The following is a 7,972-nucleotide window of genomic DNA, read 5'->3' on the forward strand; positions in this document are numbered from 1 at the left end:
CAAAAACTACATACTCAGATCTTCACCAAACTTTGCATGGATACATTATGTGTCAAGACACGTGGAAAAAACGTACAAAACAAAAGATTGGAGACATCAAGATTTTGGTCGAATTTTTTAAGAATTTTCAAATTTTCAGATGGGAGGTTCCAGATAAGGTCAAAAACTACATACTCAGATCTTCACCAAACTTTGCAGGGATCCATTGGAGTCAAGACACGTGGAAAAAACGTACAAAACAAGAGATTGGAGACATCAAGATTTTGGACGAATTTTTTAAGAATTTTCAAATTTTCAGATAGGAGGTTCCAGATGAGGTCAAAAACTACATACTCAGATCTTCACCAAACTTTGCAGGAATACTTTGCATGTCAAGACACGTGGAAAAAACGTACAAAACAAGAGATCGGAGACATCAAGATTTTCGACGAATTTTTTAAGAATTTTCAAATTTTCAGATGGGAAGTTCCAGATAAGGTCAAAAACGACATACTCAGATCTTCACCAAACTTTGCAGGGATACATTGGAGGTCGAGACACGTGGAAAAAAAGTACAAAACAAGAGATTGGGGTCATCAAGATTTTGGACGGATTTTTTAGGAATTTTCAAATTTTCAGATGGGAGGTTCCAGATAAGGTCAAAAACTACATACTCAGATCTTCACCAAACATTGCAGGGATACATTGGATGTCAAGACACGTGGAAAAAACGTACAAAACAAGAGATTGGAGACATCAAGATTTTGGACGAATTTTTTAAGAATTTTCAAATTTTCAGATAGGAGGTTCCAGATGAGGTCAAAAACTACATACTCAGATCTTCACCAAACTTTGCAGGAATACTTTGCATGTCAAGACACGTGGAAAAAACGTACAAAACAAGAGATCGGAGACATCAAGATTTTCGACGAATTTTTTAAGAATTTTCAAATTTTCAGATGGGAGGTTCCAGATAAGGTCAAAAACGACATACTCAGATCTTCACCAAACTTTGCAGGGATCCATTGGATGTCAAGACACGTGGAAAAAACATACAAAACATAGGATTGGTGACATCAAGATTTTGGACGAATTTTTTAAGAATTTTCAAATTTTCAGATAGGAGGTTCCATATAAGGTCAAAAACTACATACTCAGATCTTCACCAAACTTTGCAGGGATACATTGGAGGTCGAGACACGTGGAAAAAAAGTACAAAACAAGAGATTGGGGTCATCAAGATTTTGGACGGATTTTTTAGGAATTTTCAAATTTTCAGATGGGAGGTTCCAGATAAGGTCAAAAACTACATACTCAGATCTTCACCAAACATTGCAGGGATACATTGGATGTCAAGACACGTGGAAAAAACGTACAAAACAAGAGATTGGAGACATCAAGATTTTGGACGAATTTTTTAAGAATTTTCAAATTTTCAGATAGGAGGTTCCAGATGAGGTCAAAAACTACATACTCAGATCTTCACCAAACTTTGCAGGAATACTTTGCATGTCAAGACACGTGGAAAAAACGTACAAAACAAGAGATCGGAGACATCAAGATTTTCGACGAATTTTTTAAGAATTTTCAAATTTTCAGATAGGAGGTTCCATATAAGGTCAAAAACTACATACTCAGATCTTCACCAAACTTTGCAGGGATACATTGGAGGTCGAGACACGTGGAAAAAAAGTACAAAACAAGAGATTGGGGTCATCAAGATTTTGGACGGATTTTTTAGGAATTTTCAAATTTTCAGATGGGAGGTTCCAGATGAGGTCAAAAACTACATACTCAGATCTTCACCAAACTTTGCAGGAATACTTTGCATGTCAAGACACGTGGAAAAAACGTACAAAACAAGAGATCGGAGACATCAAGATTTTCGACGAATTTTTTAAGAATTTTCAAATTTTCAGATGGGAGGTTCCAGATAAGGTCAAAAACGACATACTCAGATCTTCACCAAACTTTGCAGGGATCCATTGGAGGTCGAGACACGTGGAAAAAACGTACAAAACAAGAGATTGGAGACATCAAGATTTTGGACGAATTTTTTAAGAATTTTCAAATTTTCAGATAGGAGGTTCCATATAAGGTCAAAAACTACATACTCAGATCTTCACCAAACTTTGCAGGGATACATTGGATGTCAAGACACGTGGAAAAAACGTACAAAACAAGAGATTGGAGACATCAAGATTTTCGACGAATTTTTTAAGAATTTTCAAATTTTCAGAAAGGATGTTCCAGGTAAGGTCAAAAACGACATACTCAGATCTTCACCAAACTTTGCAGGGATCCATTGGAGGTCGAGACACGTGGAAAAAACGTACAAAACAAGAGATTGGAGACATCAAGATTTTGGACGAATTTTTGAAGAATTTTCAAATTTTCAGATGGGAGGTTCCAGATAAGGTCAAAAACTACATACTCAGATCTTCACCAAACTTTGCAGGGATACATTGGATGTCAAGACACGTGGAAAAAACGTACAAAAAAGAGATTGGAGACATCAAGATTTTCGACGAATTTTTGAAGAATTTTCATATTTTCAGATAGGAGGTTCCAGATAAGGTCAAAAACTACATACTCAGATCTTCACCAAACTTTGCATGGATACATTGGATGTCAAGACACGTGGAAAAAACGTACAAAACAAGAGATCGGAGACATCAAGATTTTCGACGAATTTTTTAAGAATTTTCAAATTTTCAGATGGGAGGTTCCAGATAAGGTCAAAAACGACATACTCAGATCTTCACCAAACTTTGCAGGGATCCATTGGAGGTCGAGGCACGTGGAAAAAACGTACAAAACAAGAGATTGGAGACATCAAGATTTTGGACGAATTTTTTAAGAATTTTCAAATTTTCAGATAGGAGGTTCCATATAAGGTCAAAAACTACATACTCAGATCTTCACCAAACTTTGCAGGGATACATTGGATGTCAAGACACGTGGAAAAAACGTACAAAACAAGAGATTGGAGACATCAAGATTTTCGACGAATTTTTTAAGAATTTTCAAATTTTCAGAAAGGATGTTCCAGATAAGGTCAAAAACGACATACTCAGATCTTCACCAAACTTTGCAGGGATCCATTGGAGGTCGAGACACGTGGAAAAAACGTACAAAACAAGAGATTGAAGACATCAAGATTTTCGACGAATTTTTGAAGAATTTTCAAATTTTCAGATGGGAGGTTCCAGATAAGGTCAAAAACTACATACTCAGATCTTCACCAAACTTTGCAGGGATACATTGGATGTCAAGACACGTGGAAAAAACGTACAAAAAAGAGATTAGAGACATCAAGATTTTGGACGAATTTTTTAACAATTTTCAAATTTTCAGAAAGGATGTTCCAGATAAGGTCAAAAACGACATACTCAGATCTTCACCAAACTTTGCATGGATACATCGGATGTCAAGACACGTGGAAAAAACGTACAAAACAAGAGATTGGGGTCATCAAGATTTTGCACGGATTTTTTAGGAATTTTCAAATTTTCAGATGGGAGGTTCCAGATAAGGTCAAAAACTACATACTCAGATCTTCACCAAACTTTGCAGGGATACATTGGATGTCAAGACACGTGGAAAAAACGTACAAAACAAGAGATTGGAGACATCAAGATTTTGGACGAATTTTTTAAGAATTTTCAAATTTTCAGATAGGAGGTTCCATATAAGGTCAAAAACTACATACTCAGATCTTCACCAAACTTTGCATGGATACATTATGTGTCAAGACACGTGGAAAAAACGTACAAAACAAAAGATTGGAGACATCAAGATTTTGGTCGAATTTTTTAAGAATTTTCAAATTTTCAGATGGGAGGTTCCAGATAAGGTCAAAAACTACATACTCAGATCTTCACCAAACTTTGCAGGGATACATTGGATGTCAAGACACGTGGAAAAAACGTACAAAAAAGAGATTGGAGACATCAAGATTTTGGACGAATTTTTTAACAATTTTCAAATTTTCAGAAAGGATGTTCCAGATAAGGTCAAAAACGACATACTCAGATCTTCACCAAACTTTGCAGGGATACATTGGATATCAAGACACGTGGAAAAAACGTACAAAACAAGAGATTGGAGACATCAAGATTTTCGACGAATTTTTTAAGAATTTTCAAATTTTCAGATGGGAGGTTCCAGATAAGGTCAAAAACGACATACTCAGATCTTCACCAAACTTTGCATGGATACATTGGATGTCAAGACACGTGGAAAAAACGTACAAAACAAGAGATTGGAGACATCAAGATTTTGGACGAATTTTTTAAGAATTCTCAAATTTTCAGAAAGGAGGTTCCATATAAGGTCAAAAACTACATACTCAGATCTTCACCAAACTTTGCAGGGATACTTTGGATGTCAAGACACGTGGAAAAAACGTACAAAACAAGAGATTGGGGTCATCAAGATTTTGGACGAATTTTTTAAGAATTTTCAAATTTTCAGATGGGAGGTTCAATATAAGGTCAAAAACTACATACTCAGATCTTCACCAAACTTTGCATGGATACATTGGATGTCAAGACACGTGGAAAAAACATACAAAACATAGGATTCGGAACATCAAGATTTTGGTCGAATTTTTTAAGAATTTTCAAATTTTCAGATAGGAGGTTCCATATAAGGTCAAAAACTACATACTCAGATCTTCACCAAACATTGCAGGAATACATTGGATGTCAAGACACGTGGAAAAAACGTACAAAACAAGAGATTGGGGTCATCAAGATTTTGCACGGATTTTTTAGGAATTTTCAAATTTTCAGATGGGAGGTTCCAGATAAGGTCAAAAACTACATACTCAGATCTTCACCAAACTTTGCAGGGATACATTCGATGTCAAGACACGTGGAAAAAACGTACAAAACAAGAGATTGGAGACATCAAGATTTTGGACGAATTTTTTAAGAATTTTCAAATTTTCAGATAGGAGGTTCCATATAAGGTCAAAAACTACATACTCAGATCTTCACCAAACTTTGCATGGATACATTATGTGTCAAGACACGTGGAAAAAACGTACAAAACAAAAGATTGGAGACATCAAGATTTTGGTCGAATTTTTTAAGAATTTTCAAATTTTCAGATGGGAGGTTCCAGATAAGGTCAAAAACTACATACTCAGATCTTCACCAAACTTTGCAGGGATACATTGGATGTCAAGACACGTGGAAAAAACGTACAAAAAAGAGATTGGAGACATCAAGATTTTGGACGAATTTTTTAACAATTTTCAAATTTTCAGAAAGGATGTTCCAGATAAGGTCAAAAACGACATACTCAGATCTTCACCAAACTTTGCAGGGATACATTGGATATCAAGACACGTGGAAAAAAAGTACAAAACAAGAGATTGGGGTCATCAAGATTTTGGACGGATTTTTTAGGAATTTTCAAATTTTCAGATGGGAGGTTCCAGATAAGGTCAAAAACTACATACTCAGATCTTCACCAAACATTGCAGGGATACATTGGATGTCAAGACACGTGGAAAAAACGTACAAAACAAGAGATTGGAGACATCAAGATTTTGGACGAATTTTTTAAGAATTTTCAAATTTTCAGATAGGAGGTTCCAGATGAGGTCAAAAACTACATACTCAGATCTTCACCAAACTTTGCAGGAATACTTTGCATGTCAAGACACGTGGAAAAAACGTACAAAACAAGAGATCGGAGACATCAAGATTTTCGACGAATTTTTTAAGAATTTTCAAATTTTCAGATGGGAGGTTCCAGATAAGGTCAAAAACGACATACTCAGATCTTCACCAAACTTTGCAGGGATCCATTGGATGTCAAGACACGTGGAAAAAACATACAAAACATAGGATTGGTGACATCAAGATTTTGGACGAATTTTTTAAGAATTTTCAAATTTTCAGATAGGAGGTTCCATATAAGGTCAAAAACTACATACTCAGATCTTCACCAAACTTTGCAGGGATACATTGGAGGTCGAGACACGTGGAAAAAAAGTACAAAACAAGAGATTGGGGTCATCAAGATTTTGGACGGATTTTTTAGGAATTTTCAAATTTTCAGATAGGAGGTTCCATATAAAGTCAAAAACTACATACTCAGATCTTCACCAAACTTTGCAGGGATACATTGGAGGTCGAGACACGTGGAAAAAAAGTACAAAACAAGAGATTGGGGTCATCAAGATTTTGGACGGATTTTTTAGGAATTTTCAAATTTTCAGATGGGAGGTTCCAGATAAGGTCAAAAACTACATACTCAGATCTTCACCAAACATTGCAGGGATACATTGGATGTCAAGACACGTGGAAAAAACGTACAAAACAAGAGATTGGAGACATCAAGATTTTGGACGAATTTTTTAAGAATTTTCAAATTTTCAGATAGGAGGTTCCAGATGAGGTCAAAAACTACATACTCAGATCTTCACCAAACTTTGCAGGAATACTTTGCATGTCAAGACACGTGGAAAAAAACGTACAAAACAAGAGATCGGAGACATCAAGATTTTCGACGAATTTTTTAAGAATTTTCAAATTTTCAGATGGGAGGTTCCAGATAAGGTCAAAAACGACATACTCAGATCTTCACCAAACTTTGCAGGGATCCATTGGAGGTCGAGACACGTGGAAAAAACGTACAAAACAAGAGATTGGAGACATCAAGATTTTGGACGAATTTTTGAAGAATTTTCAAATTTTCAGATAGGAGGTTCCATATAAGGTCAAAAACTACATACTCAGATCTTCACCAAACTTTGCAGGGATACATTGGATGTCAAGACACGTGGAAAAAACGTACAAAACAAGAGATTGGAGACATCAAGATTTTCGACGAATTTTTTAAGAATTTTCAAATTTTCAGAAAGGATGTTCCAGATAAGGTCAAAAACGACATACTCAGATCTTCACCAAACTTTGCAGGGATCCATTGGAGGTCGAGACACGTGGAAAAAACGTACAAAACAAGAGATTGGAGACATCAAGATTTTGGACGAATTTTTGAAGAATTTTCAAATTTTCAGATGGGAGGTTCCAGATAAGGTCAAAAACTACATACTCAGATCTTCACCAAACTTTGCAGGGATACATTGGATGTCAAGACACGTGGAAAAAACGTACAAAAAAGAGATTGGAGACATCAAGATTTTGGACGAATTTTTTAACAATTTAAAAATTTTCAGAAAGGATGTTCCAGATAAGGTCAAAAACGACATACTCAGATCTTCACCAAACTTTGCATGGATACATTGGATGTCAAGACACGTGGAAAAAACGTACAAAACAAGAGATTGGGGTCATCAAGATTTTGCACGGATTTTTTAGGAATTTTCAAATTTTCAGATGGGAGGTTCCAGATAAGGTCAAAAACTACATACTCAGATCTTCACCAAACTTTGCAGGGATACATTGGATGTCAAGACACGTGGAAAAAACGTACAAAACAAGAGATTGGAGACATCAAGATTTTGGACGAATTTTTTATGAATTTTCAAATTTTCAGATAGGAGGTTCCATATAAGGTCAAAAACTACATACTCAGATCTTCACCAAACTTTGCAGGGATACATTGGATGTCAAGACACGTGGAAAAAACGTACAAAAAAGAGATTCTAGACATCAAGATTTTGGACGAATTTTTTAAAAATTTTCAAATTTTCAGAAAGGATGTTCCAGATAAGGTCAAAAACGACATACTCAGATCTTCACCAAACTTTGCAGGGATACATTGGATATCAAGACACGTGGAAAAAACGTACAAAACAAGAGATTGGAGACATCAAGATTTTCGACGAATTTTTTAAGAATTTTCAAATTTTCAGATAGGAGGTTCCAGATAAGGTCAAAAACTACATACTCAGATCTTCACCAAACGTTGCAGGGATACTTTGCATGTCAAGACACGTGGAAAAAACGTACAAAACAAAAGATTGGAGACATCAAGATTTTCGACGAATTTTTTAAGAATTTTCAAATTTTCA

Source organism: Lepisma saccharinum, unplaced genomic scaffold, assembly GCF_977018435.1.
Source record: "Lepisma saccharinum unplaced genomic scaffold, izLepSacc3.1 HAP1_SCAFFOLD_43, whole genome shotgun sequence".
Classification (NCBI taxonomy): Eukaryota; Metazoa; Arthropoda; class Insecta; order Zygentoma; family Lepismatidae; genus Lepisma; species Lepisma saccharinum.